General features: G+C 44.2%; 1 pseudogene; it reads right to left on the reverse strand.

The window, feature by feature from the left end:
• Window positions 1–868: 868 nt before the first annotated feature.
• LOC121614955 lies at window positions 869–8,576 on the reverse strand (annotated as a pseudogene).
• Window positions 8,577–12,139: the final 3,563 nt, after the last annotated feature.

Consider the following 12,139-nt stretch of genomic DNA (forward strand, 5'->3'; position numbering starts at 1 on the left):
CATCTCCACTAAGCTAACTAACTCATGAGGAAGCTATCTGCCTCTTTAGCTAGCTTCTAAATGCTCTGTGTCGCTGGCTAGCTGCTAACTTTGACTGTTAAAGCTGCCTGTTGTGGCCGATAACGATGCCATGAGAGCGGCCAGAGAGGCCAGAAAACCAAAACAAGAAGCTAAAAAACACGAAAAAGCAGAATTCATCGCTATGAGTGATTCATTGGGCCCATTAATGCAAAGAATATTAATAATAGCTGCTTTATCTTTGAATCAGAAAACCACAACATGTCCCTTGTGAGTTTTCAGCCTTCAGTTTTCAGCCTTCAGTGTATCCAGACGACCTTTGACCTCAGTGCTCTGCCCGAACAACTGTCTCCCTGCTCAGGACAGGATGCCATCCGTCTGCCCGCATCACAAGCTTTTCTAAAGCCATTTGAAAGGATATGGTGAAACACCACAATTGCACACAGGGAAACGACCACTAAATGCAGCTCGGTAAAGCACAACTCTGCATCTTCAGCCGCTGCAAAGCAGTGATTTAAAGCAAACGACTGCGCAAGAGATTTCACATTGGGTTTATTCAAATAGCTGCTGTCAGACTTCAGCGTTGGATGATAATCCAGTCTCATGGAAGTTAATATAACTTACTGCAACAGGCGGCAATAGGAAGACATTAGAAACATGGCAAAAACAGTAAAAAATATTCAACTGCATTAGGACAGTTTTTCCATTTTACAATGTAAAAGTGTTTGAAAATGTCAAAGTTTATCAGCATTACAAAATAACAGAGACTGTACATATATTGCAAGGCACTTAAGCATCTGGTTTTCCCATATGGAGCGATGCGCTTCGACCAGATGCTCGAGTTTAATGCCTACACGCTGTTTGCCAGGGCCACGTTAACAGTCTGAACCTCGGAGATGTGAGAGGACTTCTGGATGATGCGGCTGGTGAGAGCGGGCCCCGCGGTGCAGCTCTGCCTCGGGGTGGAGGAGGGTGCCGTGACACACATCCTGTCTATGAAAGTGGTCCTCGTGAGCGAGAAGGGCTCTCGGGCGCAGCTCTGGCCCGTGCTGGCGCCGGGCACGGTTCCGCCGCTCTGGTCCGCCGTGCGGCTCTGTCCCTGGGCCAAGCTGGTCAGAGCCACAGCGGCGTGGATCTCCCTCCAGCCCTGATCGACCCGCCTCTGCTGGCCTCGGCCCTGCTGCTGGTCCCTGTGAAATTAAAGAAAATCGTCTGTAAATGAAGTGGATTATGAACTGTCATCTCACCTCTTTCCCGAATTAATCCGGAAAAAGAATCATCTGAAGAGCAATTTGTCCAAAAGTCCAAATCAGAAATAAAGCCAGAATAATATGGATGAATTAGAGGCGGTGGTTCAATTTCAAGAACAACCTCCAAGAGGGATTATAAATAGTATTACATTTCACGTTGCTGAGAGTTGAAAAGTGCAACAGTTGATTTGATTGCAGATCGAGCAGCGAATGATTACACTTACCTGTCACATTTAGTTGAAGTATAGTCCATTGTATCTGCAACAGAGAAGAAAAAGACTCACCTAAACATGCCATGAATCACTTTACTTGATAGCAGTGAAATTGCAAACAAACGTTGGATTGGGCTTCGCGTCCGTATGTTAGTGATACATGGTATTAATGTTTGGGAGTTTTTAATTTGGAGCATGTGTGTGAGCATTGTGCATGTGTGTGGGTTTTACTGTGTGTTTCTGCACGTGAAGGTGCTTCCAAAAGCAAGTGTGTGCATCTCTGAGCATTAATGCATCTATGTATTCAGTTACTACTTGTCTATTATGTCTCTCTGGACTCAGTTAAGTGCTCGCAGTCTGCCTGTGCTCAGCTGCTCCGGCCAAAACAAATGCAACGCAGTTTCTCTTGAGCTTTTGGGAGGGAAGAAAATCTGATATCTGCAACGTGTCATGTGGACTGACGCAGTGTTTTTAGGTTTCCAGCTCTGCGAGCACCTGTGAAGTTGGTCCACTCTGTGTCGTAACTTTTCCAAAAGCTGTCTATGCACATCTCTATCTTTTTGTGGCCTGAGCGCCTTGGCCAGGGGAGTGTCTTATGAATGACAGTCTGGGAACTCATTGGCTATCATCTGTCAATTATTTGGCCTTTGTTTTCTGTAAAATGGTGATGACCCACCCTACTCTGCTTCTGATTGGCTTGTACTTGTTGCCTTTGAGCAGTGATGATTGATTAGGGTTGGCCAATCAGAGGCAGACTAGAGTGGGTCATTAAGTTGCCGTCTTAGGAAAAAACATTATGAAGGGGCAACAGGCAACATTCCAGGGCCTGAGCCTGCAGGTATTCAGAAAATGGATAACGGATCTCTGGGCCAACACTTCCTCTTCTACGTGCTGATCATTGGTTGTATTCGAAACAATCTACTAGCAGTATGTGCTGATTTGGCCAAAACGTAGCATGTAGCAAGCAGCATGCAAATGAAGGCTAAATCAGCAGTCTGCCAAAAATACCTGGATGTCGTACTGATTGGAAAAAAATCTCCGGTATGCGTTGGACCAGTCTATCTCGCCTACTCTGTCCCACAATGCAAAGTGCTGGAAGCTTTTACAATTTTCGTATGATATTTCATCACTAGCTTCACTTATGAGAATTTTTGAGGCGAGAAATCGAATATTGGCAATTTTACACAAATTGATGACGAATCGAAAAAGTGTTCCAATGTTTTCAGAGTTGAGAAGCTCCACGAGTGCCTGCGGGGGTGGCTATGACCAAACCAGCATGGGCGTTAACACAAACAAAAATGCTGTCAGTCAACAATTTTTGCGAAAAGGCACCCAGTTTGACTGAAGCAGTAACATACTGTAAACTGCATTTGTCCTTAGTATGTAGCTGGTGGTTGTGAAAATAGTCACAGTTTATAGTCTGATAAACAACTTGAGACACAAAGACGATATTTTGGTTAACTTCTATAACAGATATCTGCATATGAATGCAAAAGTTAACAAAAAGATAAACTGTTTTCGCACTATGTTTCATTTCGGCCAATGCAATCCACCTCTTTTGCTCTCCACATGCACCGTTTACCTGCAGGCTACCGAAGCCCACTCAAACCTGATTGGTCAATATGGTTCTGAGACCAGAATCTTGTCCCTTGCCAACAGATTGTGCCTTCACGTGCAGATATCTGTTTATGGAGATTATATAAATGAATACCCGAGAAGCCCAACCTATCTGTGGGAGAAGCAAGGATCAGTCTTTATTTCACAATGTCCTGAAATTAAACGACAGTATCTGTTTACGAAGCAGGAAGGGGATAAATAGGACTTTGGAGAAATATTATACTACTTGTGCAACTTCTGTTTGTGGTCTGTGCATAAGCGTGCGTTATATGTAGAACATATTTTCCATTTCAGTTTTGGAATATTGCCTTTTTTTATTGGAGCAGATAGAAGCTGGTCAATTTTTTTCTTCAGAGAGCTATAGACAGGGAAATTAGAGGCCCGCTGTGAAACACAGTCTTTCAATGCTAACAGCCCGAAACATCCCCGTCTCTGATTTCTTTAGCCAGGCCGGAGCCAAGAGCAACTACTTATTGATAGTAAATCATTTTACCGTTTTATGCTTTTTGCTACTGAACGTCCCTGAGCATTTTTTCTCTTTAGCCATGACATGTTTTGCCAAGAAAATACTCCAGTACCTCTGTTGTATTTATTACCAAGAAAAAAATAACCCTTTTTTTTTTTTTTTTTTAGCTCTGGTGAGTCTCACATTTACAGCAGGGATCAGGTACAACAACATTTTACAGGGGTAATGAAGCTGCTGACTTCTTTTTGATATAATTATTTTTAATTATTTTTAGATATGTTTCAGGATTTCTGTTTTATTTAGATAGTGACAGCTGGAGAGAGTCAGGAAAGGCGGAGGAGAGGGAGCGACCTGGAGCCGCTACAGTAAGGACTCAGCCTTAATAAATGGTACGCACTCTTAACGAGGAGCCACCGGTGTGCAGTTTCATATAAGAGCTTACGTCTGACTGTATTCATTTAATAATGAGGAAAAGTACCACATTTTGGGAAACACCAATATTAACTCTCTTGCAGAGAGTTCAATGAGAAGATCTATAGTACTCTTAAGTCTGTACGGCAAATATGAAGTTACAGCCAGCCGCTGGTTAGCTTAGCTTAGCATAATAAACACTAAAAACAGAGTTTGACCAATATTCATATTCATATATACCAGCACCAGTAAAGCTCATTAAACAGTAGCCTACCTATCCCACTTTTTCATCTGCACAAAAACTAAAATGCAAAAACTTCCATAAAACCCTCAAATTATGAACAGCTGAGATGAACGTGTTAATTAGTGATGTTTAGAGGTGTTGATAGACAGATATTTTATGTTTAGACTGAGCCGGGCTAGCTCTGTGTGCTAAGCTAAGCTAACTGTCTCCTGGCTCTAGCTTTATGTTTAATGGACAGATGCGAGCGGTATCGATCTCATCTCACTCAAGACACAAAGTGAAAAGGTGCATTTGAATTTGAATTAAAAGCAGAATTTTTGTGCATATTATGGTATTTCTATTACAACCATCGATCCTGTCTTATGTAACCCACTCATGATGAAATAATGTCAGCATGAGCTGATTTAAGTCTTGGATGTTCTTCCTCCCCTCCCGGCCACGGTCTGTGACTTCCCGTCGTCTCACAGGTGTGTCATTGGGATCCACGCTGGGAAACGAGCGCGCTCTGAGAAAACACTGGAACACCTCACTTCCTCGATGTGTTTGCGAATAAGAGGCTCCCCTCGCAGCGTGCATGTTTTTATTTGAAACAGAATGGGTGGAAAACGCAGCGAGGCGTTTGTCCAGGTATGTTTTTCGCCGCTCTGCGTCCAATAAAACATGATGCTGGTCACATTTATTGCTCTCCGGCCTTTTTAAGGGAAATATATAAGCTGATGCGAGTACCATATTATGTGGCGTAAGCATCCTCACATTTCTGTCCAGTCAATAGCAACATCACTAACATACTATTCCAGCAGACTTTTACTGTCTGTGGGATTCAGACTGATACGTTTTAAGTGTCCTTGTCAGACACTGTTTAGTGGCATCACCTATTAGTCCATCACTTGAGGTTTAGTGAGGTTTACTGTTTTAGCCGTCTCCCGGGCGGAGTATAAACGTGTTAATGGTGTCAGTGCCTGTCATGAATCTGGCAGCTTGACTTTCCACTTCACCTCCGCAGAGGAGCCGAACTGGGCTGCAAACACCCTTAATATGACCAGCAGGGATGCATTAAAAGTTTGCACAAACATTTCAGCAGCGCTGCCCACATAGTGTGCGATGACATCAGGAACCCCCCAGATGCTCCAAAAGAAATACGACTTGAAGTAAGAGAGCAATAACATGCTTGATGGAATAGTTCAACATTTTGGGAAACACGCTCCTTTGCTTGCTGACCCCGGGCGAGATGAGAAGATTGAGATCACTCTCGTGCCTGCACACTGAATATCAGCCAGCCAGCGTTAGCTTAGCATAGCATAAAGACGGAAAAAAGGGGCAAACAGCTAGCCTGGGTCCGTCCAAAGGTAATCTTACCCGTCAAACACCTTGACAGGATTAAAGAACCTAGATATAAAGTGTTAATTAGTGAACTTCCGAGGTGCTGTGAGGTGGATTTTGCAACCTTTGGACAGAATCAGGCTTGCTGTCTCCTCTTGTTTCCAGTCAATGTTTGCAAAATTGTAGGCTGCCATATTTAATTTAAGCAATTCCATACACTTTATAAGATATAGTGTACCATTTCACTGGTTCCCTGCTTCTTTAGATATACACAACAAGCCTGTTAAAATGATGAATTATCCTAATAATTATTAAATTACCAATCTGTAGGGCAGTTTGAGGTTTGAGTTTCCCGGATACAGATTAAGCCTTGTCACAGACTATAAAAATATCCATTAAATAACCTTTGGGCTGGGACCAGGATTTAATGTTTGCCAGGAAAGTGCTTCAAAAACAATATAAAAGGAACTTAAAGCATTTTTTGTTTAATTTTAGGGCGAAACTTACGAGAGATGCTAAAAAGTAGAACTGGTTACAAAAATCTTTTCACGGCTCTTGTGATATAATGTAAATTTAGATTGATTTTGAGTCGAAAAGCAGCACTTGGGAGAGGCAGCCTGCCAAACCACGCAAGAGTCGAGCAGCGATGGGAACAGCCAAACGGATGTTCGTGATCTCGCTGCGCCTCGTCTCACGGCCGAGCAGCGGCTCTGACAGTCGCTCTACGAGACGTCTTCAGCGCGTCGCTGACGGGCTGCTCCTTCCCTACGTTTGGCCGAGGTTTCCATTTCTCACCCTGGGAAGAATAAAGTCTCAGACATTCTGTAATTGTCCTTGAGACTGGACTGGACATTTCCACCATGGCAAGAAGCTGAAGCGGAACAAATGGCACATTCTAGTATATGGAAATGATATTTGTGGTGTGCAGCGGCAGCCAGCACGAGCCCCATCCAATTTTAAAATGAGGGATTTCAGCGTCTGCATGAGTCTTTATTAGTAATGTTTGTAAAGGCTTTGGCTCCTGTACCTTAGCGGATTTGAGGGTTGTCAGTGTGCTGTGATCCCTATAGGTCTGAAAGGGCACCCAGGTGTCAAACTCCCTCCCAATTTCACTCTAACTTTCTAATTGAATCTCGCAGAGCTTCTGACTTTCAGTGGAATGCCAGAGATTTATTAATGTCAGGGAGCTCTGAGGAGCCATATGGAAGTTTCTGTTCGGTCTGTTCTTATTTTACTGCACACTGTGGTGTGTTAAAAATGAACTGAGGGGAAGCAGGGTAGTTAAAGTGTCATTTTACCTCACACTCAACGTAAATCTACAATTAAAAAGGAAGATGCTTTAATGATTTCTGTTGGCATCGCTTTTCCGATTGCTTAACTTGTCATGGTTTTGTGCATAATGTGTTTTTCAAGTGCTACAGTCTGAGTGCAGATTTAGTGTTAAAGCACAGCCCTCCAATCATCTTACTGCTTTCATGTGAAATATTGTCCTGCACAGTGACAAAAGCCGACGTCTCTCACCCATGTGGTAGACAAAGTTGGCCTCGGTTTCGTAGGACGACGCCGGGGAGACGACGTCCCGATCGCATTCGTTGGAGCTGAAGGACTCCGAGTGGCTCCTCCTCTTGCGGGCCGCGGTGACGCCATCGGCCTTCGCTGCCATCATGTGCCGCAGGGTGTCGTTCAGATAGCGATTCAGTAAGCTGCTCTTGTACTTGGACGGAGGCGACGTGCTGTCGTCACTGTTGGCGGAGTCCGCCATGGCGAGGACGCTGCCCTGTTTCTGCAGCACGCTCTTGTGGGAAGATGACCTGCCAAAGTCTGATTTGCTGATAGATGTCTGTAAGGGACATTCTTCATCTGTAGTAAAGGAAACAAAGCTGTGACTTACGCATGTTGTTCTGATTCATACGTATACATAAGATGCTATGATTGATGATAAAAACAACAGTTTCAGATGGCAAAGTTTTTAGATCCAGTCTTTTTTTTCACAATTCCATCTATTAAAAAAACGAGTAATAAAGCTAAATACTGCAGCTCGTACCATCTGACTCGGTGTCATCACTGCACACGCTCAGCCGCTCAGCGTTTCCTTGGATGTATTTATTGTACAGTTTGATCCTCAGCGCCCAGCTCAGGTCTGGCTGCCTCACCGTGTTCTTCAGCCTCCGCCGGGCATTCGCAAACCAGTTTGAAACCTGAACAGATGAGCGGCAAAGCATTTAAACTCGCAGAATTCAACATCAGCACATCCCCGTAGCACTTTTCTTCGGCCCACCGTGCTGCTTTCTTCCAGGAGCTCGTCTCTCACCTGCACTAGTGTCATGTGTGAGCCCAGGGCCAGCAGGACCTTCTCCGTCTTGGTGGGGTAGGGGTTGTCCCGGTGCTTGTACAGCCAATGTTTCAGCGGGCGGGCCATGTCCTGCAGCACCTGTCTCTTGTGGCGAACTTTGACCCCACCCAGACGAGACCTGGAGGAATTAGAAGGTGCCTCATAGATTCACGAAGACCACCTGCAATCCCCTCTGTAACGTTCGCACATGAAACTCGATGCTGAAATGTTTCTGTCTGTATCTCCCATGTGTAAAGAACTGCAAACATCTATTAAGCTGTGCATGTGAAGGCAGATGAAAAAACATTTTAGCATGACATAATGTCAGGTAGATTTTAAATCAAACTTTGAAATACTGCTTTTTAAGTACAATCTGCATTAAGACACATATTACAACTGCAACACAAAATAGGACCTTTTAACTCTTCAGCATGCCATATAAACAGTATTTCCAACTGCGACAAAAAGGGCGTACCCATATCTTCTGTACTTGAGGGGAGAGCTGTTTTCAGTGGCGTCCTGGCATCGCAGCAGGTCTGCGTTCTCCCCGTCTGTTAAACTGCTCTGAGGTAAGTCTACACAGCCCAGTCTGCTCCTCTCCTCTGCTCTCCTGTCGTCCTCCAAACGAAGCAGCGCGTCAGACTTCATCACACCGACTTTGTTCATTGTTAAACACGAGAGAGTTCCCCTCAATCAACAGGTGCATCAGTAGACTTCCAGACGTGAATAGAAGCAGCAGGTTCCCATCCCGGATACACTTTATGTAAAGCTGGTTAAGATTTTAAAAAAAGAGTCAAAAAGTGCTCCTTGCTCTTCTTTCTGTGCCTGCAGGAGCAGACTTGATGATGACCGACTCCTTGGGAGAATAATGTTTGAAAAGAGTCAGAGGATGTTGTCTGGTTTCGTTGAGCTGTGCGAGGAGAGTTCAAATAACCTGCTGCTCCGCCGCCTATTGGCTCTCCCGCCGTCCAATCGCTTCTCCGGAGAGCTGTGTGAGGAGAAGCTTGCAAAGCAGCACCCCAGCATATGAAAAACACTGCACATGCAAGAATATCAGCAGATGCGGTTATTAGATTTACTAGTGAGATGTTGCCTGGTGCGGCTGCAGCCTGCGCTGAGCAGTCTGACATGCTCTCATATTTTCTACATGAGGCATTTGAATCTGTTGCGGTTCTGCTAAAAATCGTGTCAGCAAATAATAGATGTTTTACCAGGGGATTCTGGAAATTTATGAGTGTAATTACACGCTTGCTAATAACCAGCAAAACCACCAAACTGTGCCTTGTGTTGGGCAGTGAATCCTGCTGAGTTGAAATGGGTTTCAGTACAAATTGGCTCATAATGAAGTCAACACAAATACTGGAAAATGAAATCGATCCCCGCCTGTATAATCCTCAGCCAGTGCTGCACGTGCAGCTGACAGATCTTTGAGTCAGAAAGTGTGTCAGGGCTGTGCATCTTTGACACTGTCTGCGGCGTGAGCAGGGGCGATCCAACCCTAATGCTCATGTTTGTCTGAGTCTGACTGAAGCTTTGCACCGTCATTGGTGTAACTATATGACAACGTGTGGGCACCGGGCCCAGCGTTCAAAGACGCTGGGGTTCAGCTCCAGCCGTCAGCCACGTATGTTTTTCCTCCTGACATCCAAACACTCTTACGTAAGGCTGTTTGAATCTACAGCGATGACTTCGCCACACACAATCATAACTTAATAACCTTTAAGCAAACACATGAGATAAAAAGCGTTTTTTCCTGCGCCCAGCTGAAGCTTTTGAAGGCTATGGCTCACGTCCGAGCAGCACTTGTTCAACCGTTAAACATATTAAAGGACTCCATAACCCTCGTCCCTGTTCATAATTCAGCGGTATCAGTGGGGAGGTTGAGTTTCAATGCTTTCAAAGCTGAAAAACACATGGAGCAGAAGCATCCCCGGTAGGTGCAGTAAATTCCTCGCTCACATTCCGCAGCAGCGGCCGGAGAACGCTACATGCTATCACACACCATTTACTCCTGTCCCTCTGTGATGTGTTCACCGGCTCGACTGTTGATATTAGCAGGGAACACGCCTACATTCAGCAGCCAGGAGACCTGTAAAAAACACCATGGAAGGATATATATCTCTTCTTGTTTGGATAGTTTGGCACTGTGTGTGTGTGTGTGTGTGTGTTGGACGTTCACTAACTCCAGGTCCGTCCAAAGGGCCAAACATCTAGCAAGAATGCTGGGAGAATTATCAGCCAGCACTTCACAGCTCTATGAAAGCCTCTTAGTGTCTTTCAGCTCATTGTTTTGGATCTACTGCCTCGAGCTGATCTGTGTTGGTTCACTCTGACTGCGCTGATCAGCCAATCATTTCCAGCTGCACAAGCGCTGATAAACCAACCTCATGAATTCAACTTTTTGCATTCGAAAGAAGAAGATTGGGTCATTTCCTCTTTCAAAAGCTACATATTCTGGATTTAATGTGTCAGTTTTCAGGAAATAGGAATTATTTGATGACTCTTTTAAGTGGCAGTAGTCTACAATAAACTAATAACCGTATCCCCTTCCTGCTTTAGGTTTTTATGCTGTAATAAACTCACATGTCCTCCCAGCATCTGCCTTACTGTGCTGGCTGTTTAAAATGTATGAATATCCCAAGCGAAGATGAAGATATTGTTTAACATCAGTCGTATTTATTTTTACATGCTTCGAATAGACAGCTACATGATTGAGCCAAATTACCCGAGACCATTTGACATCATGCTCCTGTGTAATGTTTGAAGTGGGCGCCGCAGTGAACATAAAACGGTGGGTTTTCATTGGATCACTCCGGTGTCTTAAATGGCATCGTTATGATCTCAGAGGGTGCCTGCAGATTCTCAGTGGTGCGATGAAATTATACTGCCTGGCTTTGGCTGAGGTCGGCCTTCGGGCCTGGCAGAAGTGTGACTGCTGTGCTGACAGTCTGTGTGTGTGTGTGTGTGTGTGTTTTGGTGGCGAGGGGATGTGTAAACACATTGGCGAGGGCATCTTCACTCATCCATTTGTGCCACTGTCTTCTTTGTGTACTCAGCTGTGTTCGACGCTGACAATAAGCTTGCCCAAGTAAAATAAATACCTGGGACAAAATGCCATGCTCTTCATCCCTGCAGCCTGATCCACTGCGCCGAGCCTCGCCGTGCTTTTGCAGCAAGCTTTTATGTGCGCTCGTAACTTTCCCTCTGCACGCCTGCGAAGGCCCAGGTCCCTTGAAGGCCATTACCGTCTCCCCACATCATGCAGCTCCCTCTTCCTCCCAAACACGACATGATAGACACATTAACACTCCTTCACACCCAATTGAGCACAGCATCCAAAAAAGGGGAAGGAAACACCGTGAATGTGGAGGAATGCAGCCGTTAAAAAGAAGTACATTAAACAGCTTGTGTGAAGGACAACAGCAGAATCTGCACCTGACAGCTGTGATGCTCAAACATGAGCATTTGTTAACGGATTGTCGTTAATGGTGAGTTTCTGACGATTATTTTTAATCCTCTCAATATGGCTTTGTATTAAAAAAGACATCTTTATAACTAATGGTCCATACCGGAGTTTATTCTCAGTGTAGAGTGCTTAAAAATAAACAAAATGAAACCTCAAAAATGTTCAACAACAAAGTTTTTGCAGTGAATATTACAGTAACTGTGAGACACACACACACACACAGGGTAAAACTATACTCCTCATCTACATGTACACAGTTCTGGAACTTACAGCCATAAAACAGACGTTCATTCTTCTTCATCTACAAGTCTACTGGTCTAATTGACTGTTACCTTGTTTGCGTCCCTATATATTTTGTACAGCATGTTGTCGGCAAAATGTCTCCCTGAGTGCAACTAATAATATTTCTCTGGTGTACATTACAGTTAATTGAAGTGCACCAGCTGTCAGAATAATTACATGCTGATGTTTGCGACTTGGCAGGGAAGGATTACACTCAGCCACAAGCTCTGGAGTTTCCTTTTTTTTCTTCTTCTTCTTCTTCTTCTTCTCCGCCCTGCGAGCCGACGTTATTTCAGCCAAATGCCAACAGAAAAACTGGCTCTGAGACAGACGGAGGGAGAGAGAGATGGATTCTGTTTGGCGAATTAGATACACACTAAGTGACAGTATGGAAAACTGTGGTAATCACAGACAAATGGAAAAAATATTTAAAAAATGACAAAAATTCAAACTTTATACTGCACACGCAATTAAAAGATCATTTTTTCCTTCCTTCCTTTGTTTCTTTGTGAGTTCAGAGT

Source organism: Chelmon rostratus, chromosome 12 (genome assembly GCF_017976325.1).
Source record: "Chelmon rostratus isolate fCheRos1 chromosome 12, fCheRos1.pri, whole genome shotgun sequence".
Lineage (NCBI taxonomy): Eukaryota > Metazoa > Chordata > Actinopteri > Chaetodontiformes > Chaetodontidae > Chelmon > Chelmon rostratus.